This window comes from Gopherus flavomarginatus, chromosome 6, assembly GCF_025201925.1.
Source record: "Gopherus flavomarginatus isolate rGopFla2 chromosome 6, rGopFla2.mat.asm, whole genome shotgun sequence".
NCBI classification, from domain to species: domain Eukaryota; kingdom Metazoa; phylum Chordata; order Testudines; family Testudinidae; genus Gopherus; species Gopherus flavomarginatus.
In genome coordinates, this window is record NC_066622.1 from 35,315,843 (window position 1) to 35,339,470 (window position 23,628).

Here is a 23,628-nt window from a genome sequence, read left to right on the forward strand (position 1 = left end):
AAATAAAGTTTTGTCACAATTTGTGTAACCCTGCACTCTGCTCACTTGAAGCAGCCACTAGCCCAGTGGTGGCCAACCTGTGGCCCACATGCAGTCCATCAGGGTAAGCTGATTGCAGGCCAGGAGACATTTTGCGGACATTGACTGCAGGCACAGCCCCCCACAGCTTCCAATGGCTGCAGTTTGCCGTTCCTAGCCAATGGGAGCTGTGGGAAGTGGCGGCCAGCACATCCCTGCAGCCTGCCGCTTCCTGTAGCTCCCATTGGCCCAGAATGGCAAACTAGTCACTGGGAGCTGCGGGGCACCATGCCCGAGGTCAATGTCCGCAAAATGTCTCACGGCTTGCAATCAGCTTACCCTGATGGGCCACATGCGGGCTGCAAGTTGCCCATCACTGCACTAGCCAGTGGGGACCTATACATACCTGGGATCACCCCTTCATCCTCAATTGCTATGTTGCTACACTGCCCTCTTCTGCACTGCAAAAACTCCCAGGAAGCTCCCACTCTGAACAAATCCTCAAACCAATCCTCCCATGAACTTAAGGTGGTAGACAAGATAAGGAATGGGGAACAGCTTGGCTGAGAAGAACACTCTTTGCTCTCTTCCCCAGCTGCCATAACTCTCCTATGCAAAAACCTCAAGGGCCGCCACTAAAAAACACCCTCCCATTGGTGTCCAACTTGAAAACCTGCCTGCTCTGTGCATTAATCATATTAATAAATTGAGGAAAACTCACAGAGATTTTCTCACTCTGTATGTTTCAGCCATCAAGTTTTGTGCTTGCTTGTGAATATTTAATAATGCACCTGAGACCCTCAGATCCTTATCCTGTCTTTAGTGGAGCCAATCAGAAAATTCTCATTAAGTATAATGGGAAGACAATTGGACTGCAAGACTCAAATGTGACTGGCTACTGGCTCAAGATGCTACAGACTGAAATAGTTCCACAGAGCCAAAGTTATTCATTTGATTGTATTTTTATCTCTATAGTTAATTGAGATTCTCCATGCTGTGACATATAATATGTATAAGAGAGGAAAGACAGTCTATAGTTAAGGTACTAACCAAGTTCAATTCCCTACTTCACCACAGACTTCCTGTATGACTTTGAGCAAGTCCCTTAGCCTCTCTATGCCTCAGTTGTCCATATGTTAAAAATGGGGACAATATTACTTCCCTATCTCACAGGGGTGTTGTAAGGATAAATGTTATGAAACACTTCTGAGATCTACTCTTAAAAAAGTATTCTATTGAAGCTAGGTGCACTCGATGACCTCTTGAGGTCCCTTCCAGTCCTAGAGTCTATGAATGAATAACCACCTTCAAAATCATGCTGATTGAAAGTATAAAGGCTGTAGGGCAAAAATTAAAGCAAAAGAAACAAACATAAACTGTTTAGTAAATCAATACATTTTCAGATTAATTATTAGAACTACCTGTCGTTGGGGCAGTATTTTATGCAAAGATGGTATGTTTGTGGATGGTGTGTGAATACATCAAAAAATTCTGGCTACCGCATCTTCTTTTGTTATAGACAGTGTGGGAGAAAGCGAGTGGACTGCAAACATAAATCTTGTGCAAACTGGCCCCAGCAGTGAAGTGCAGGATGTAGGAATAACCCTTATGTGAATAATGTTGCTTTTCGATTAAATGGGAAGTTCAGAACAGTGAGCAATTAAGTGTGTCAGGGAAAACTCTGGTTCTCTTGCCTTTGGATGTAGAAAAACCCATGGTGCCAGTCCTGCCCCCATCCTTGACCCCTGTATCCACACCTTCACCCTAGTCCCATCTGCCCCCCATCCTGCACCACCGCTTCCCCCCTTCACACCAGTCCTGCCTGCCCCCCATCCTCCACTACCGCTTCTGCCCCTTCACCTCAATCCCGCCTACCTCATATCCTCCACCACCGCTTCCCCCCTTCACCCCAGTCCTGCCTGCCCCCCATGCTCCATCACCGCCCCGTCACCCCCAGCCCTGCCCCGTGGTATCTCACTAGTCCCATGCGTAGGTGTCCCTGTTTGGCGCATGCGCATTTCCCGCCTCCGGCCGGCTAGCGGCCCACCCCCCACGGCCCGAAGGCGGGGCCGCGCCCCCTGCCCAGCCCCAAGCCGGGCTGCCCGGGCCCGCCTCGCAGCGGAGCAGCAGCAAGGTGGGTCTGTCGCCCTCGCCACCCCCTCCCCGTCGGCCGCCAGCGGGATCCAGCCCCCCGCAGCTGCTCCAGCCCCTCTGCTCTCTAACGCCGCCCCCCGCGGCTCCCCTCATCCCAGGCCTAGCGCCAGCTCCCCGGCAGCGGGGGCAGCATCTTGTGGCTGCTCCCCGCCCCCGGCCAGCGCTCAGCCGGCAGAACCAGCCCCCCACCCTCTGCCCCAGGCTGGGCAGGGGCAAGGTGTCCTTATGCCCAGGGAAGCCCCAGCCTGTGTGGGCAGGGAGGTGTGTACACAGGGGCGCGCAGGGCATCCAAAGGGTTTGGTGATAAAAAGCCAGGGCCAAGCCATCTGCCTTCCCCTGGTGCTAGGAGCCCAGCCTGGCAGGCAGGGTACTTACCTCAAGCCTGACTTGTCAAATCATTCCCTGTACATCCGCCTCCCGGGGCGGGGGGTGGTTCCTCTTCAGACAGGCAGTGGGAAGGATTCACCCAGCTAGTCCATCAGCCCCCCAGCCTGCCCTGACAGAGTTTGTGGGGGCTGGAATCGAACAAGCGCACAGGTGCATGCACGTACATACTTGCCTGCCTAGGCGTGGTGTATGAGCACACGGACCTGTGTGCACACTCATGCAGACGCACTCACATAGATGGAGTCTGATAAATTAGCCAGTCATTGACCAGTTGCTTTATTGGGCCAAGCTGTGGAAAGTCTGGTAGTAGAAGGCAATATAATAATTTTTTTCCCCCATTTCTAGATTTAAGGATTCACAGAAGTGACAGATAAAAAAGATCTGTTAGAGCCCATCTAATTAAACTTTGACTGCTTTGGACAGTCTAGTTTTAAACATCCTAAATGTGTGCCTGTGTGTGTATAAGTGTAATTTGAGGTTTTGTTCTGTGCCCAGGAAGGCAGAGATCAGCAAGAAGAATGTGCTTGATAGTCCACTTCCTAGGGAAGCTGCTGGGCTTTGCTCTTCATAGCTGAGGTAAGGAGATGGGTTCAAGAGCATTTTGGTTGGTGAAGGGTATTCAGCACCAGCAAAAAGCATTAAAGAGCAGTTACACCCAGGAAAGTGACTTTAGATGTGCCATTGTGCAGCTCTGTGCTTATCTCAGTGACATCAAGAGCAAATGTACTCAGTGGCTATGTTAAAAGATTTATTTTGACTTCTGGCACTGTTAATTCCACCTGGGCTTCTGAAAACAAACTCTACTTTGTGGCTGGCAACTCATTACCAGGAATAACCATTTTTCAGCTGACTTTTCTGAAAGTGGCTGACAATTTTGTTGATGAGGCAAGAGTCATAGTAGGATCCTGCTTATTCTCCCGAGGCCCATAGAGTACTGGCTGGCTCTGTGGGGTTTAATAGGAACACAAACATTTGTTTGTCATTCAAGTTAGCACACACAATGCTGTAGCGAATTAGACACACACTGAGCAGATCTCTTGGATAAGGCAGCACCACTTTTGTATGATTACTTTTCAGTCTATATCTGTACTTTAAATTGAAACAGGCTGTCCTCTTCAAACTCTGGGTATGACTACACTTACATTTGTACAGCGCTGGGAGTTACAGCTGTCTTCGTACAGCTGTGTAGGGAAAGCACTGCAGTGTGGCCACATTTGCAGCGCTGTTGGGATTGGTGCATTGTAGCTATCCCAGCGTTCAAGTGGCTGCAACGTGCTTTTCAAAAGAGGGGTGGGGTGGAGTGTGATAGGGAGCGTGCGGGAGACAGACAGAGTGGATTTTTGGAGCTGACACTGTTCTCAGCTCCCTGCCTTGCAAGTTCTAAGGACTGGAAGATACACAGCACCTACCTTCAATCATTTTAAAAGTTTTGACCCCTTCCCCCACCCCTCTCTTATTCACTAAATGCAAATTATGCACTCCTAAATAGCCTTCAGACCACATAAGCAGCTGCTCAACATGGACTCTCCCCTCCCCCTCTGCCATGTGACTTCTCTCTTCAAGCAAACAGCTGTGAACCTTCCAAAGCAATTCCCCAGCCTGCCTCCACTCGCTTGCTGGAGCAAACAGCAGCTGTGTTTGTTTTTTAGATAAGCAGCTGCGGGGGGGGAGCTCGGAGTTCCGCCATTCTTCTGGTTTGTTGTGAGCAGGCATTCTGGGATACCTCCTAATACCCTGGAGGCCAATAACAGCGCTTGCGGTGGCCACACTTGATGAGCAGTGCTGCAGTCATTACACCCCAAGCAGACCAGGTGTACAGCCAGCGCTGCAGCCAGGGAGTTGCAGCGCTGGATGTGCCTTGCAGGTGTGGACAGTTACTAAGTTGCAGCACTGTAAACCCACCACCAGTGCTGCAACTCTCCAGTGTAGCCAAGCCCTCTGACATTTTCATTCCTTCTCTTGGCAGTTAGTTCCTAGAGTTAACCAATACTTATTTTACTCAACTCTTTTTAGAGAAACAACCTTTAGTCCCTTCCCCAGTTGAATTTGAGATGAAGAATTTGCCAACATGTTTTTCTTTTCATTTTAACTCACTCCTGATAGTAATTTTGTATACCTAGTTGTTAGACTCTGTTTCTGTTTTGCCAATAGGCTGATCTTAACACTTCATTTATTGGATGAACAAATAAATAACAGAGTGATTAGCTTGCATGTTTATGATGTAGAGTTAATTGTTTTTCTTTTGAACAGCTCCCTTGATTATTATTTCTTAGAAGGAACCATCTGTTTTCAGGAGGCCTGCACCTCAGTCAGTGAAATTGGGCACCAAGTCTGTGGAGTAATTAATCCCAAAGTAATACATATGAAGTAAGCCAAGTGTCTGCAGTTGCTCTTTATTTTGAAGCAATTTTCTCCATCTAGTTTTTGCATCAAGAGTTTCTGTAAAACCTATATGGTGGCTCCATGTGTTAGACAGCATGGGAAAAGTAAATGAGAGAGATAATACTTGAGTCTTCAGGGTCAGGCACTGTCAATTTAAGATATAATTAACTAGTTGGTCCTTTCCTATAATTGGATTTCTTGGTTGGCAGCATAAAACCACTTGGATAATATTTCTTAACATCTGTTTTAGTGCAATGTCTAACAATTGTGAAACAGGTTTATTATACTGTATTGGTGACTTTATATAATCGCAAAATATGGTGAAGGCTACAAATAATGAAGGCTTGATCATGACTGGAAGCTGTACAGATTGGAAACTGTAATTGTAAAACCACAAAAACTTGGCAGGGGAATTTAGGGGCATGTGTAATACCTGAAACTGTTCAACTTTTTTGATAGTGAATAAATTTTTAAGTTTTTAATATTAGCCGTTTGATTCTTTACAGATCTAAAAATATTTCTGTATAACACATTCTAAGCTATAGTAATACAGTGAGGCAAGAAAATGTAGTTGAACTTGTTTACTTTGTGCCAGCTAAAAACTGGACGCTAAGCCATCAGGTTATTGGTTCACAGGCTTGTTTGTCCTCTAAGCTATATATAGTATGCTGAACTGCTAACATCTGTTTAGAGAGAGATGACTCAGTTGGTGATAGACATCAGTAAGTAGGTCCAGAAAGTGGGATGAGAAATGTGTAGTGCTCAGTTGATTTAACTGCCTAGGATTGTAATCACACTTCTTTAAACCATTCACGTAACATTAAAAAAAATTGTGATGTTTATGGCATTTTGTAAATCAGAATATTAAAATTCATGCAATTGCAGAATAGGTTTGCTAATAAAATTGAGATTTGTAAACTCATGAGAGTTTAAACTCGTAAGATAAATATTATTCCCAGGATGTCACTTCTCAAGCTGGATTGAGACCAAGTGTACATTGGAGGCCACATATGATACACATTTTATATATATTTTTAAAATGGAAGGAAGGAAGGGGATTTTACTAGGCAATTAACATATAAAATCAACGGAAAGTTAATTGGGCAACTAAACCCCGTGCAAATTAACTTTGGTGGGTGGGGGGAAACCTGCTTCAAGGACAGAAATTCCCCTAATATTTTTCCTGTGCCTCATTAGTGTAGTATGTCTTGAAGGGGGACCAAATCACTTTGTGTCCTCTTAATACTTTGATACTTGCAGATCATTAAACTTTTTCTGGCCAGGTACAAAAGGTCGAAGTGGCATAATGGGGCTCTAAAAGCCTTGTATCTGGTTGGAGGATGGGGGGAGGATTCCCCTGGTGCAGGTATTGTGGAAGATAGCTGTAAGGCTGTCTTCTGAGGCTTCTCTTGCAAATCATGGCATGAGGGTGAGAGGCAGGGTCAAGAGCAGTGTGTCAGAGCCCACAGCACAAAGTGTTTTGACTAACAGAACAGCTCAAGAAGACAGCTTTAATTTAGGTCCCTAGGGATATATCCAAAATGGTTTAGCAGATACAATCTTAAATCTAAAATTCTAGATACAGAAATAAGAAACCCATTCAGTTCTCCATGACTTACAGATGTTTGAGTCTCACCCTCTTCCAGCTGTTACTCATCAGCAAATCTCCAGCCCAGGTCTTTGTGATGGTACTTTCAGTCCAGCTGAGGCTCTATAGTGGGGGTTCCTAATCTTTTACCTATCATGAATCCTTTTTTGGCTATCCATAAATTTGAGAATTTGTTAATATTAACCTGAGTCCCTAGTCACAGTCCTCATCCACCACTATGCTGTTGAGATAGCTCAGGCTGAAAGTATGTTCTAGGGATTAGCCTCACATAAATCAGATAGATACTGAGAGGCAGCCCGCACAACACATGCTTATTATCGAAAAATTAAAAATTAAAGGCTTTTGCAGGCTGACCAGCTTTTCTGCCTAATAAGTTAACTTGCTATGAGTCTGAGAACTGACACATTCAGGACAAGATTATGGATTGTAACAGAAGAACAGAGCCCGTTTATTACAGTGTTGAAATAAGTATAATTGAAAATAGAATAAAAGCAATGCATTTTTCACAACTGAGACATTTTCACTGAGTTTGATTTCTTCCATATTTTAATAATATATCTTCTAAACAACATCAAATGAAAATTTTGGAACTTTTTATTAGAAAAATCTCCAAATTTTATTTCAAGAATACTTGAATGATTATTATATTTGTACTATCACACTGAATGTGTTGTTGCTGCTGCTAAGACAGTAGCTATTGTACTCTAATTTCTACTTGCTCTCTGAGTTGATTATGTAAGTGTCAGATGGCAGAGTTGTGATCTAAGTGAGGGACAGTTAAATGCTAAATGTTTTAGAAATTTCAAGTTGCCAAACAGAGACCTAGGAAGTCAGTGTTGTAATTAATCTTAAAGTATTCCTGTCACTTAAATATTATTACCCCCTTTTAGGGATGGGGGAAATTGAGGCAGAGAGGTCAACTGATTTGCCCAAGGCCACGGAGTCAGTTAATGTCAATGCAAGGATTAAAATGTGGAAGTTCCTGGCTTTCAAAGGCTATGTCTACACTACACATCATTAGCAGCTACATGCTGCAGTGAAAAGCAAGCTGCATCCGCACTGCATTGTGTAGCTACATGTAAGTGAAAGGCTCTGGCAGAGGGGATGCAGGGGGGGAAGGCTGAGCCTGCTTCCCCACTGCCACAGCCTTTCCCTGCTGCTGGAGTCATTACTCACCTGAGCTGTGCTTCAGATTCGACACTGCTGTTTACACCTGTCCTGGGGGGCTACAGAGATATGTATACTATACTCTGCTGAAAAAAAGCATAATGTAGACATACCCAAAATGGGACTCCTCTTGCACTGTACTCAGTTCTAGGGCAAGGTGACTGTGGTGCACGGCTGAGGGAAGAGTGTGGAACTGCAATGGGAGCAGGTGGAGGAGGGAGGTATCTCTTTCTCCCGTCCCCATCCCAGGACCTGGTACAGAGACTGAATTTTTGATTAAATGGGGAGGTTTTAGTTGCGACTTTCCTTGTGGTTCAGTCCTCATAGCTAAGAACAGATTTCCTAGAAGGTGTTTCTCTTACAAGAGTGGTTTAGTCACCCTTACCAATCACAAGTTTAAACCATTGTATACTCATTATGTAGTCACTCAGTACAACTCTCCATCTTTAGAAATATCCTTTGAATTTAAATCCTCTTGCTATTGTGCTACACCATCTCATATTTACAACTTCCTCTTTGGTGACAGCTTTAATTAATAGTGAAGGAAAGGAGAAACAAGAGGAGGGAATATGGGAAAATAGGACTGTCTGTAGAGGGACAAGGAGACTCTTTAAAAAAAGATTGCACTTGATAGAAAACTTGAAACTGTATTTGTATTGTTTCAGATTATACGTTTATCCGTTATCACTAAGAATACATGCAATTTCTGAGCGGAATAATACATTTCAGACGGAGTGGTTGGCATGGCCTTTGATCTTCGGTCACACTAATGCATGTTTTTTAGCTTTTTAGCTTACAACTGCATTTTATTGGGTGTTGTGTGTGTTTTTTAGAGTACAGGACTGAGAGTCCAAGCTGGGTTCTCTTTCCTGAGTCCTGACTCTGCCCATGACTTGCTGTGCCAACATAAACTGGATCCAAATTAGAAGCTGTAAACAAGCTTTTATAAATCCTAAAACAAATAAAAATGTTTCCCCAATATTTGAAATTATAATAAAAACACTTGTTTATAAACAAACACTGCTAAACATCTCAACATTAGGAAGCTGAAAGCAAAGTTGGCTTCATTGCTTTTCATTGACCAAACAGAGAGAAGCAAAATGTAAATGAAGAGCATAGATTAAATTTCCAAAGCTGACTCGGAGATTTAGACACACAAGTCCCATTAAAATTAATATTAGCTTTGAAAATCTCAAATCTAAAGTGATAAGTAGATTGGATCTTTAGTGTTAGTAATAGATAACGTGTGTTTATAATGCCTGATAATTTTAAGTTCCCAGTGTCCCTTAATCCTCTCTCTTTGACTTTCTCCCTCTTATAAAGCATTTTGACATTCTTAAATAAAGGTACAATGTGAGAACATAATATTAAATGCAGTGCAGTTCCAGTTCAGTGGTTCATATCTTATGCTTTAACACAAGATAACTTGAAAGATCCTGTAAGTACCACAGTATGGCACCAAAAATAGATTTATTTTCAATGAGTTATATTATTATATCAGAGTGACACCTAGGAACTGTGGGGGATACATATCTTATACGTGCCAGGGATATACTGGAGACAACAGGACATTAAAATAAATCAGACATTCACATTTGTTCAGTTCTCCTTACCTTAGTATATATTTGCATTTTCAGGACAGTTTGAAGCTTTGATTCTGCCTGTTTAATTGTATTATGAAAGTGCGTTAACTGTGGTGTTAACTGTAGTCAAAATTTTTAAACTTGCAGTTTTCCATTGGTCTAAGGAGATAAATTAGTTGTCTGGGGGTCATGGACAGGTGAATGTTAAGCCTTCTGTAATGCAGCCCTAAGACAGCATAGACGGTTCTAGTCACACTAGTTGCCAGACATCTAGTGACCAGGTCCTGTTCTACTTACCTAAAAAGCCTGTTAATGTGGCTACATGGTTGGGATAGTTCGGTAGAATTTTCCAAAGTGCTTAGGATTCTTATTTTGTTCGTGTTTTTTTAAATAGTAACTGCTGAGTTCTAAAGGCTTCAGGAGTATTAATTCATTTGCCTGTGGCTGTGCATTAATTCTTTGAAAACAGCAAATGACAGCAAACCCAAAAAAATAACTCCTCAGCTGGCTCAAAACCTCGTAGCCCTAATGAAAATAGAAATGAAGTAATAATTGGTTTGAACAAATAGGCGCGACATTGAACCATGGAGCTAGCTAAACTCTGGCAGGTTACTAGGGCAGATGGTTCTAGTAACCTACCTTTGGTAATGAGGAATACAAATCTAGGAAATGCTAGAGCAATCTAGTAGGTCATAACTTTGGCAAGTGGACAGAGCAAAAAGGCAAGCTCTCAACTGGGCTCTAGACCGCCAACTCTTGAACTGTACTTGGAAATCAACAGGCAGCCAGCACTAAGTTATGTTATCATTAGGAAAAGTAATTACTGAAGTGCTCATTAGCTGTCATTCAAATATTAAAATTTCAAAGTTTCCAGAATGCATCAGTTCTCACTAAGAAGCTCATCTAAATGTTTAGAAATTACCTTTCTTTGCCTTAAATTCAATTTTAAAAAAATCTCAGACTACTTATTCTGTTTCTTCTGTATTCAGCTAAAAAAATCAGCTTAACTTCCATCGTTTCCCCCCCACAAAACACTCCGTAAAGATATGTAATTTATTTACCAAGGTTGTGGGTGCTGAGATTTGAAATATCTGACATACATACTATGCTAGCAGGTGTCAAACAGTCATGTGTGGAGCCACTTCTGTAACAATTTTGAACCATGTGTACTTAAAACAAGAGGTGGTAGCGTTATTTGTGTGTCTTCAGTTTTTACTGTTTTCAAGCCTAATCCTGCTGAGCACCTTCAATTCCCAATGAAGTCAAAGGGGTGACTGAGGATGCTCAGAACCTGGCAAATTTGGATCCATGAAGTAGTGACAGTCTTGTTAGTTACAGCTAGGGTCCTGATCTTGCAAACACTTAAGTACATGAATAATTTTACTTACCTAAATAGCTTCATTGACTTCTAAGGGACCACTCAAGTAAATGAAGTTTCTTACATGGTTAAGTGTTTGCAGGATAGGACCCATAGAGACTGATTTTTCAGATGTGCTGAGCTCCCACAGTTCCACCTGAAGTCAATGGGAACTGGAGGTGCTCAGTATTTCTAGAAGATGAATCCCGAAGTGACATACTAAAAAAGCAAGGGGACGTTATTAATACTTTCTAAAGCGATTATTTTTGAAATGTGAAAATCTGATCTGATCAGATTTCTAAACAACAAAAGAACTTTTCTTATATATTAACTATCTACAACTTTTAATTTTTAGAAACTGTTTTGTAGCTAGAATTAAGCACACATTTGAAAGAGCCACAAACACAATTTTGCCACTCAAATAGTTAATACTATTTTTATTATTTATATATATGGCATCTCAATTAACTTACCAAGTTTCTGACCTTTAAAGTTTGAAATAATGAGCCTCTTCAAATAGTTTTTTAAAGGAATTAGAGTTTACTCTTTAACTGTATTATAGAACGTAGAAAATATGAAAATGAGCACTTTTAACTTCCCTAGTTAAAGGCCTTATGATTTTGCCTCTCAGCAATTTATTCTATCATCTGATTTGTCACTACTGTCTATAGCACCTTCAGTCCTAAAAATATATTTTAATATGCATGTTAATTACAGGGAACATTACAAGGGAGCAGAATGAAATTATATGTCCTCCAGAATCTGTCAGTTACAAATAAATTACAAGTATGATTAGGACAATTATTAGGGTATCCCTCATAGTCTATTAATATACTTCATTCTTCTTTTGTCTGCAGAAATTTTAGGTACAATATCGAAAGTGATAGCAACAATTTGCCATATGGTTAAAAACATCGACATTTATTTTTGAGTTATGGATCATTTCACTTAATATTTTTCAGCTACAAAAGGGAAAGGAATTGCAATGACATAGCCAAGAGGTTTAAAAAATACAATTAAAATAACTTTTTCCCTCCTGGTAAATATCTGTTGCTTATTTGAGCAATGAATATTTGCCATTGATATTTCTAAAATAAAAAAATTGACTGGACATACAAAATTATAGTTTCTTCATGAGACACAAAATCCCTGAGGTGTGGAAACAGTAGATTTAATGGATTTCTTTTCTCCCTCTGTAATTAACAAATGAAACATTTGTGAGTCAAAGTTGTTTGGTCTGATAACATAATGGAGTGCACCAAACTTACTTTTCACAGAGGGTGGTTTTAATTGTCATGTAACCTTTTCCTTACTTCACCTTCTCCAAGGACTACACTATCAAACCAATCATTTTTGTAAACAGTAATATTTTTACCATGTCATTTTTAAAGAAAATAATATTTAACTGGAAAATCTAAAGAAGAAAAAGCAAACTTGTGAATAACAATGGGCCATATTTTTAAAGCGACCTCAGTGGGGCCTCTAAATTGTGGATGCAACTTTCCATGACCAAATTTTTATTTCCATGGCTGGGCTTTTTGCACAATTGTGCCTGGATTTGTACAAATTGGATATTGTAATTAGCCATGAAAAAACACAACTTGAATGCAAATTCAGTTTGTGTACACATCAGTTTTTGTGTTTGCAAAAATAACATCTGTGAAAAATAGCATCTGCAATTTAAAGTTTGGCCCTGTCGCTCTCCTTATATAAAGCTTTGCATATAGGAGCAGCTGAATTTTTTTCATCTCTGAATTTTACTAATTCCACGGATGTTAGCCATCATAAACAGTTAAATCTGATCAGAAGAATGTTTCTAAAAACAGACCTAACAATTTAGCTCTGTTACCAACTCAGTGTCTCCTCTGGCCAAATGAAGACGGGTCCTTAGCTGACACAATATTTTTCAAGCTTAATTGGGTTGTAGGCTTAACCCTTAGAACAGTTGTATCCGGATCACTTTGCTTTCGTAAATAAAACAGATCTCCCTATCTCCAAGAAGCTTGTGTGAAAATAGGCTGCTGTGTTTCTAAGTAAAGAGGAGGAGGCAGAAAGGGGTGTCATGTTATGGTGAACTTTCAACAACTGTTACTTGCACTGCCAGCTTTTTAATAAGAGCTGCAAGTATCAGTGGAAACCTTTTGTATTGTCAACTAATGTTCAATGGTTGAAATAAACTTTGTAAAATAGAGCAAAATATTTCCCATACTATATATTCGCTAGTTGTTTGCTGATTCACTCACCCTCTCCCCCCCCCAATCCGTATAGTTAGGCTCTTCCTGCTTTGATTAGGTATGCTGTCTTCAAAAGCACTTTTTTCATGTTGTTGTAAACATATAATATTTAATCCCATTAATTTACACTAGCTATACCTACATTAGTTATATGCTAGGCTCCTATGTTAAAATAAGAAAGAAAATATTAAAAGACCAGATGAGATACCAGAGATTTGAGCATGACATTATTAATTGTGTTTCAAAATTGATTTATTACAGAGTCCTCGTTTAATGTAACTTCATCTGAAATTATCTCTACATTGCCAGCTCTGTGTGCTTTCAGTGGTTAACAAGCACATCTTATAAATACCTACCAGAAACGACAAACAGGTTTTGCTGGACAGTAATGGGAGCGAGATGAATGAAAAGAAGAGGAAAAGGATTCTCTTATTAAAATATCAGGTTTAATGTAGCCTGTTTGCCTCAATCCCTTTAAAATCTAAACCAGACACAGAAAGCAGTTTATGGAATGATTATCTGCATAATCCCTTAGGTATTGCACATATAGTCTTAGGGGAAAAAAATTGATTCTTATTGGCTCCTCCCACATTACCCTTACAAATCCAATTAATTCTAGTAAAAACTGCAACAACATTTAGGATTCATTTCTATAAACGAGTATTTTCATACAACACACTATTTGTGCTTTGTCAAATCTGCAGTAATGAAGGGATCAACAGTCACCCAATCTTTTTTCTGCGTAACAGGTAAGGCGTTAACTGAAAATATTGAAATTGCTTGTTAAAACTAATTTAAAATGAGAAGCTAACTCTCTCCGGTTCTGAGTGTTTGAAATTTGCAAAGGACAGAACTTTATATTCATTTGACATTGCTAAAGTCCAATTTTAAAGCATGTGCACTTGTGAGCATAGTTATATTAAAATTCAATTGTGTATAGCATTCCAAGCTATAATGACAATCCAATTCACTCTTCTGTATGTAGTTCACCATGTAAATCAGAAAAAGAATAGTCTTACTAAACATGAGATGCAAGATTAATAATATCTGAGTCACCAGTTTTGTTTGTAGAACAGTTAATGTATTCACTTTTACCCTGTTCCTTTATAATTCCCAGTAGTAATTATTGGCTGCCAGCCTGTTCAAGGTAGTTTAAAATAAGGTCTGTAAACTATCGTGCTAGCGTTTACTGAAGAACTCTGATAGTGAATTAAATAATACTAATTACATCAATTGTTAGACCTGTCCATCAGCTTAGCATGAAATTTCTTGCTATTTAATTTATGCCCACCTTCAATTAATACCCAGGGCTGCGACACCTACGCAGTGTTCTGCTGACTTGTATGTAGGCTCGGCAGAATTTGACTTTTATTTTATATAATTTTATTGGATATTATTGATATTTATTTTTAAAGATTTTTATATATTTTATTGATTTAAATTTTCATGCTTGTGGAAAACTATGAGGAGGGCATCAGAAAATTATTTAATGACAGATATTGAGATTCAAAAAGTTAAAGCTTTATGAATAATGAAGACACATGGTCAATATCACATGTCAAAATATGCAAAGTAAATATCTGTAATTAAATCAACAACTTATACATGTTTTTACTATTCATTTACTAGTCTATTTGTAATAAGCCTAATTCAAAAGACTGAATCACTGGATTCTAACTCTTAAGTTCTCAAACAGTATTGTTTTTTACTTTGCCTGTTTGCAAATTTCAGTTGTCATCAGTAGAAATATTTTTTGACAGTGTTTGTGCAGTGAAGTTGGCATTTATCAACATTTACCCATAAAAATCTAAACCTTCCAAACCTAATTATATGCTTTTGTTCCTTGTATATGTCTATGATATACCATAAGCAGCCACAGTCCTGTGTAAACACTGTGCTTAGTGATTAAGTCACATTCAGTTCTTACTGAAACAGATGGTGAATATTGTTTTTCCATTAAAAAAAAAAAAGTCCATGGAGGGAGATACAGAAGTAACATACTGGTCCTAGTCCTGTTCCCATTTAAATCATTGGGTGTTTTGCCACAGGTGTAGGATCACCCCACTGTGTAACTGTCATATGGCTAGTCTATATGAAAACATGTGTGATGTTGTTACCTTGACCTCCATTTCTCCCCCTCACCACCCATCTGTTTTTCATCCACCTCTTGTGTCTTGTTGCTAAGCTAGTTTGAAAACTCCGTAGGGAATAATATTTTCCCTTTTAAAGTTGTCATCACTAGTAATAATGCAGTATGGAAATAAAAACATTACTTCTCTGAGCATCTTTACAAATTTGTACTAATTTGTATTATTTCTGACCATGATGTTATGTTGAGCTAGCAATTCTAGAGTTAGCAATTCTATTATAAAATTTGCCGCCTTTTTTTTTTTTTTTTTAGTGACCTGTACTTCTGGCTGAAAAGTCTTCTGATTGACTACTTGTTAGCATATTTAAAAATGTTTTAATGTCAAAAACTCTTGATTGCATATTTTAAAATACCTGATTAAAAAAACTGAATTTTGACAAGTTTAATTGTTTCTCATATGTTGGAGAAATAGGGTAAAAGGATTTTTTTTTATGATCACATTACTGTGACTTTCTTTAACCTACACTGGTAAAAAGTATCATCTAAGGTTACTATAACTCAGGCTTTCTCAACCTTTTTCTTTCTGAGGCCCCCTCAACATGTTATAAAAACTCCATGGCCCACCTGTGCCACAACAGCTGTTTTTTTCTGCATATAAAAGGCAGGACCAGCATTAGGGAGAGCAAGGGGAGCAATTGCCCAGAGCCCTATGCCACAGGGGGCCCCACAAAGCTAAGCTGCTCAGGCTTCAGCTTCAGCCCTGGGTGGCAGGGGCTTCAGCTTTCTGTCCTGGGCCCCAGTGAGTCTAATTTTGGCCCTTCTTGGCAGACCCCCTGAAACCTGCTCGGGCCTCAGACCCCTGGTTGAGAACTGCTGCTGTAAGTGAAAGAGATTAGAGAAAACAACATTTAGAGATTTGAGAAGAAAACTTTGTGCAGTTTACAGAACTTTGTGTTGTTGCTTTCATTCCTTCCTGTGTTTTGGCAGGTAAGGACCTGATCCTGAAAACACTTACTTATCCAACTGACTAACTAGTCGGGGGAGCAGTCCCATTGACTTCAGTAGGGCCAGAGTAATTACTCATGTAAGATATTGTTGGCAGGAACGGGCTAGATTTTTGAAAGTATTCAGTGCCTAAAGACATAAAAACATGCCTAATGGGATTTTCAAAAGGGACTAGGCACCTATAAAAAGCAACGAAGAGTCCTGTGGCACCTTATAGACTAACGGACGTATTGGAGCATAAGATTTTGTGGGTGAATACCCACTTCGTCCAATATGTCTGTAAGTCTATAAGGTGCCACAGGACTCTTTGTTGCTTTTTACAGATCCAGACTAACATGGATACCCCTCTGATACTAGGCACCTATCGGCATCTTTAGGCACCTACTTTTAAAATCTGGCCCTTAGATGGTTTTTTCCTATTGTTTATGTATGAAAGATGACAGGGAAAAACACAACCATCTTAAAAAAACAAAAGCAGGAAGATATGGACGTATCCACAAAAACCAACAGAGAGACTGTGGGAGATGTGTAGTGTCTGATACTACTGTTCACTCATAAAGTTGATTAGACTTCAAGTTCATTATGTCCCTTTTATATTGAGGTTGAAAATACTGACTTTCTAATACATAGAGATTTTAAAATTGGCTACTAACTATGGCCCTGATATTGTAAGTACATGAGTAGTCTCACTGAACTCCATGGATTTACTCACATGTACAGAGTTACTCACAGGCATAAGAGTTTGCAAGACAGAAGCCTTTATGTATTTATTTAGTTCAACAAAAATATGGTAGTGAGCCTTACCTTGGGGTTACTGTTCATGGTGGCAGCTGAGTTGGAAGAACTGGAGCCCTTCTATTCTAGAAAAGAGAAACTTGTCTACAAGTTTTGGAAATTGGTTCTGTAAGAAAAGGCAACAATTATTTGTATTTTTATGTTAAACAACCATATTAATTACTTGAGACATAGTCTTGTTCTCTCATTTCTTTTAGTCAGTGCAATTCTTTTCTGGCAGCCAGAATGTCAAACTTTATCCATTTTTCTCTCCTTCATTCTCGGGCAAATACTCTGCACAACACCCAGCTTAAACAACATCTGGGCGCCAGGCAGACCTCCCAGGTAGCAGAGATGAGGGGGAAAGGAATCTTCTTCCACTCAAGGGCAGAGTGACAGCAAAGCCAGTCATGAGACCTAGAGGAGTAACTTCCATTGCCTGTGTGGTCCTTCCTTCCACCCAACAGACATAGAGGTGGAACCACCAACCTCTTTCTTTAGCCACATGTATTGTTCCTGCAGACTGATAATTGTAAATAGGAAGTCCTCTTGTCCCCCTGTGCAGTATCTCTCAATCTTGGGTCCCCCTTCTCTTGCAGAGGAAGTGGTGTGATTACTTTGTGCCACCGGAGGAGAACAGAATTGTCTCTCTGCACTAGTGGAGTACTAGACAGGTTTTGTCCTATGATGTGTAAGCCAGACTTCTTGTGCTACATGGTTTGCTGTTGCAAATTTCAGAGACTTAGAAGTACTGAAGAGCATGGAATGGGAGAATGACAGGCAGCATCTTATTGGATCATTATCCTAAATGGATCAGTGCTTTAGAGTATCTAGATTCATATGTTTGGAACATGCAACATTTTGTGGCTATTACTGAGAAATAGCATTGAGGAGCTTTAAGAGATGCTTCGTCAACGCCTAATGAAAGCCGTGGTGCTATAAAATGGAAAAAAAAATGCTGCTCACAAAAAATAGTGTCTAAAAGAATACCTGAAGTTCTACTCAAGTTGTTTTTAGTTTCTTCAACATTTCATTTGTTGTTAATCCAGTTCTATAACAAAAATAACTGAAGGATAAAGAACTACGTTTTGTAGTTTTTTTTAAAAAGACTGTAGGCAGGAACACATTGAATAACTGATTTCAGAGTAATGGTATAAATGAAAAGAGGGAGTTTCACAAGTTAATAATATATGGCGCAGTGACATGAAGCTAAAAACTTATTCCTTTTGGCTAAGTAGTAAGAAAAGTCTTAACAGCAAGAGACACTGGGCAGTGAAAAAGACTTGCCAGGAAGGTGGCTGAATGTCATCAGGGCACATATTTAAGAACTGGTTCAATAAGGCATTAGTGAGTGGTAGAATTAGGTCTGCAAAATGCACGATGTAAATTTAAATGAATCTGATAGTTATTTCACTCTCAACTATTCTAGTTCAATTCCAGATGACTGCTACTCATCTGTTATCAAATACATATTGCAAAATATCATATAACCCATACTCTGCCAGTTTATTAATCAAAGATAAATCAGCACAATACAGAAAGGAATGTACATTACCCAGTCAGGGGAACAGCTTTGTAGTAATCACAGCTTACTTCTCCAGTCTGTGTCTGTTCCAAAGTCTGAACAAAATTCTACTTATACATATACACACATACCCTTGTTTATAACAAATAAAACATTCCACAAATTTCACTGTATTACCAGACCTTACACATCTTCTATTTAGCCCCGTCCATGTTTTGCGAGACATAGAGACATCTATACCAACCAAATCTCGTACAGATAATCATCCATACCTGGTAGATGGTGCATATTTTGCAAGCCTCCGAGCGTACATTTTATTTTGTGACAGATTCTACATGTACAAAAACAGAGATTTTAACAGTTTAACTACTAGTAATTTTCCACTGTAAACTTAATGAGTACAAACACAAAGCATTCCAGTAATGATACATTTTACTTGTTTAGTGTTAGCTACTTAGTTTAGTTGCATTACACACCTTATCCAATTACCCTTGCAATTACCCTTGCAGTTTACATATTTTAATTAATACATTTGTTTGTGAGAGTTGATTTCACAGTCTAAAGTAAAATTCTATTCCTTATGTAGTGAAACTACCACCTGCAGTCTCAGCTCTATAGGATACATCTACACTGTATCTGGGAGCAAGCCTCCCAGTCCTGATGCCCAGACTTGTGTTAGTGGGGGCTCATGCTAGTGTACTAAAAATAGCTGGGTAGATGATACAGCTCAGGTTCCCAAGCTTGGGTGGGTGAGCAGGCGGGCCTGACAACCCAAGCTCCAGCTTGAGTTGCAACTTCTATGCAGCAATTTTTAGCATGCTAGTGTGACCTCCACAAACACAAGTCTGGTCTGGACCTGGGCTGGGAAGTTCACTCCTTGATGCAGTGTAGGCATATCCCTAATTTCTCAAGGAATACTTTTCCACTTCACCTTTGGTCTAGCCCTATAGAGCATAATGGGATTTTGGTTCAGTTCAGTCAACAAAAGTGTAGATCAGCATAGTGACCAAAGCCAGCCAGCCAAAACTTATGGGTCCTTTTTATTTGAGGATCAGTTTTCTTCAGGAAGGGGAGAAAATATCTGCAAAATCTATACTGACTGGCAACATGGTACGAGCAATAAAATAATTGTCTTTGGTGCAATATTTCCCTCAGTCTTTGGTATCAGACAGTGTACCACAATTCAGGAGCCATTGTGTCCTTGGGCAATACTATATTGCTGTTTCCTTCAGTTAGTCAATAGGTATATGCTATTACTGTACTATAGTTCCATTAGCTATGTTATTTATGCAAACTTAATGGCACTGTTAATCTGTGGTCGATATGTGGTTAAATATATGAAGATGGTAGATCGCCTAAGATGCTGTTCCCTGTCTGTCTATAAATAAAACCATGTATCTGAGATTAAAGACCTCCTGCTTTGCTGTCATGGCAATAGAGGTGTATGTCACATGGATAATGTAGATAATCTGATTACTGTCATAGCATGATTGCCTCAAGACCTGACTTTATTAGTTCTGCAAGAGAATTAGGAACATGGCCTAAAATAACATGCTGGCTGTTTGTTTGTTTGTTTTTTTTCTCTAGCATGTTCCAGGATTGAGTGTAAAATATAATGAACAAACTGGTGAATAAGGACTTTAAAGAATAAAACTATATTTTAAATGAAAGAAACAGAAAATGCTAATCTCTTTCCAGAAAACGCCTTCAATTTTGATCCTAACTGCTTAAAGAAAACTGCAGCAGCTAAACAGAGAATCATAGGTCCCTAATTCTCTTTCCACTCTCGTGCCATTTATAAGAATCAAGTGAGCAGTTGTTACTCAAGCACTAGTTTTACTTTAGCACTGTGCTTGTTTGTGTAGCAATGCAAAACAAAATCCGTCGCCTGAATCAGTTTACTGTATATACTTACAATACTGCAATGTTAAATAGTACTTCCTGTTCCAAATCACAACACATTTCCTCACTGTGAGCCACATTTTGCCCTTGTTCCAAAAAGAGCTATTTTCCCATTTAAAGTAAGCACAATCCCACTTAGCTTGTTTTAAAAAAAATAAATGCAGACTGAGTATTGCTCACATTACTGAATTCAGAATAACTGTCGTGTAGTAAATTCAGCATACTCGTGTTTGAAATGAAATACTACAGCACTCCTAAAATAAAGAAAATATTGAAGTCCATGGCACTCCTCAAATGGGAAAGAGCAGTAGGATTGGTCTGGTTTCTGGAAAGGAATTTCAGGGATGTCCAGTTCCTAGTTAAAAAAATTTCTGGGCAAATCAACCAACTCTTATTGCTTTCTTAGTTAGAAAGAGTTCATTAGCCTTCTGCAATTCTGTAGCTACATAATTTTCTGCAATACTGATCTTTTCTTAAAATAAAAGAGATCCCATCAAACGTAACTGAAGTCAATTCTTAAAAAAATATGAAATAGTTTTGGGAAACACACCTTCTCGTGAGTATTCTGCCAATTTTTGCAGTTTTACCACCACGTTTGTTTTTTATGACTTGATTTTACCGTATTATCTAAATGATCCACACAAAATTGATTGTATGGTAAATGTGCAAAGTACTGTTATAGGCACTCCCCTCAAACAAACAAAAAACAGATTTTCCTTTAACCTCAGTTGCTGTACTCGCATATGTTAATAGTAACAAAAGCAAGTACAAATTTTCAGACAGAAAACTTTCCAAAGTACGATTAACTTGACAGTGTCCCTGTAGCGAGCATCTGGAAAATATACTGTTTGTTTTCCATTCTCCTTTTGTATATGGACGAATTTAGAAACTATTTTTGTATGCACATTTGTGCCATTTATCCAACATCTAGAGAGTTATTTTAATTGTTAAATGTATTGTTCAATCGGCTGCAGCAGAAATAATCTGTGTGAATCAGTAGCTTGAGTTAAGTAGCCTTCTAGCTTGTGGTTAAATAGCTCTAATAGTAAGATCTCCTATTGTGATAAGCAGTTTCAGTGCCTGCATCACAGCTAGATGTTCCCATTATGGACTATGAACAAAAGAGTTCTAAAGAATCAAAATGTGTTGAAGAACTAAGATTTAGTAAGTCTTAAATGAATCCAATCCCAATGGAAATAATATTAAAAAAAAATTAATGTGTTTAGTAAAGGCACAAGAATAAAGTGATCAGATTGTCATTAGAATTTGACACACACATTTATTTTGTCTCTGACAATTAAGTATCCAAACACTAGGTTAAAAGAAAATTTTGTAGGTTGTGAAGTCAAGCATTTGAAGTTCAGAAATGCCAGATTTATGGTTGCCCCTGCAGCCTTGTTCTTCCATTCTGTGCACTGAGTAAGGCAAAGGTCCTGTGGAAAAAACAGTATATGATCGTGTAGTTAAAACTGGATTGTAATGGGCTCACCACAGCTGTATGCAGTGGGTCCTTGTCTTGCTGGCAGGAAGTAAAGGGGTTGTTGCCCATTTTGGGGCTTCTTCTGCAACTAGTACTGGAGAAGGAGGAAAAGGGAAGATGTATCTGATGGAGCAGGAAGTGGCTGGACCAGACGTGTGGAGTAACTGCACTTCCAGGTGACTGGAAGAGTAGGGTGAGTATTTATTACCCTGGAGAGTCTAGAGAATCCTCCTTTCACTGGGATTGGTCTGGCAGTATCCATCATGCCACCCATGGAATCTGAAAAAGGACTGGGTTTCTTCTTGATCCATCGTGGCCATTATGCTAGTTGCCCTTTTTCTTGGGGGTGGGAACTAATTTTTCCCTCGCTGCCAGATTGACCGAGATAGGATATTTTTTTCCACCTTCCCACAGCAGGACCCGGTAGGGTAGGACATGGGGTTAGGTTACAATATCGTAACTTACTATGTAATATTTGGGACAAATATCCAGTGCAGGTACTTGTTGTGGAAAGGCTATGGTCATTGGATCAAATGGATTGGAAGGGGATTTAGAGGAATGCAGCCTGTAGGGGAGCTGAGGAAAAGGATTTGGGGCTCTGACATCTGGTCCAATGAGAAGTCAACTCCCCTCCTTTTCTAGCCCCCTTAATCCTCATGTGATGGGAGGGCAGTGGGGGCCCAGCAATGGGATGCCTGGGATCAGGTTGGGAAGGGACAGGGCTGACAGCAGCCCTCAAAATTAGGTGAAATGATGACCAGCTGCACTGTACAACTTCTTGCCGGATATGCCGGACATTTTAAGTGAATAAAGTTGCAGCCTAATTAAACCATGTCCGTTTCCTCCTGTCTTTCCTCTGGCATAGCTGGAGAATGCATACTCAGAAAGGAGATCAGCCATTTTCCAAATTTTCGAGTGCTTGACTTAACAACTAATCACGTTCTTCTAACAGTTTTTTGGATGTAATTTCCAGGGATGGTGGTTTTGTTAGAGGAAAAAGGTAAAAATAAAATTCTAATATGTACAATTCAACCAACATGCGCCATCATCTGGTGTGAACCCTGACCATCAGCACTGCAGTGCAGACTTTGGCCACTTGAGTTACAGGACTGATTGTAGTAGGTGGCAGCAGGAGGAGGGGAGAGGTGGTTGGCTGGCTCCATATGCTGGGTCCAGGGGTGATGGGGGAGAGTCTGACCCAGTCCAACAATCATTCCTTCCTCCCACCACAGTGGTACCTCCAGAGTGGAGAATGGGATGGCCAGAGGAGATAACAAGAGGAGTCCAATCTGGCTGTGTCTTTTCCCCTATGGGGAGATTGTGGGACTCTTGCCCCTAGGTCATTCCCTGGGGATGGGAAATGGGATGTCTTGGTCTTGTGCTGGATCAGTGGAGCCCAGCCTGGCTTGACTCAGCTCTTTTCCCCCTTCCCTCCGTCCTGCCACTACAGCTGCGCTGGCAGCTCCCAGGCATTCTGAGTGCAGCATGGGATGGTGGTGATGCTGCTGCTTTAAACAATGGATAGCATGGACCTAAATCTTTAGAATGTTTGTGTGTTCAGTTATAGTTTTGGCAGGCTGCCAGAGTTTTCCTGAGGAATGCAAGTGAGAAGGGAGAGAGTGATTTTTTTTTTTTAAATAGTTTACAACTCAACTGAACCTGAATGGAACTTCATGAGCCAAATAAAAGGCATTTCTTTAGCCTGTGGGCTTTCCCCTTGCTGAATTCCAGAGACCCATTGCAAACAGTGAAAATGTTAGCACTTCTGAAAAAGGCACAAGTAACTCTTAAAATAAAAAATGCTGGGCTACCTAAATATAGCTGTCAGCTACCCATATGATGAAGGAATTTGCTGCTAAAACAACAAAGTCAAAGGTCAGCATAGAAAACATTTCATATACAGGTAACCCTAACTTTTTTTCTTCCTTATAATGCAATGCACTTCTTGGCATCCTTGAAGAT

The 23,628-nt window shown here is 39.9% G+C and overlaps 1 protein-coding gene across 2 annotated transcripts in view; it reads left to right on the forward strand.

The window, feature by feature from the left end:
* The first annotated feature begins 2,069 nt into the window (after nt 1–2,069).
* Nucleotides 2,070–23,628, forward strand: part of PTPDC1 (protein tyrosine phosphatase domain containing 1) — a 44,917-nt gene continuing 23,358 nt past the window's right edge. Inside the window, exons 1-2 of one of the 2 annotated variants that reach the window (XM_050957773.1) lie at nt 2,070–2,152; nt 3,055–3,135. The gene's annotated coding sequence lies outside the window, so the exon portion shown is untranslated. The remainder of the gene's footprint in view (nt 2,153–3,054; nt 3,136–23,628) is intronic. The other variant, XM_050957770.1, reaches the window with a different exon arrangement.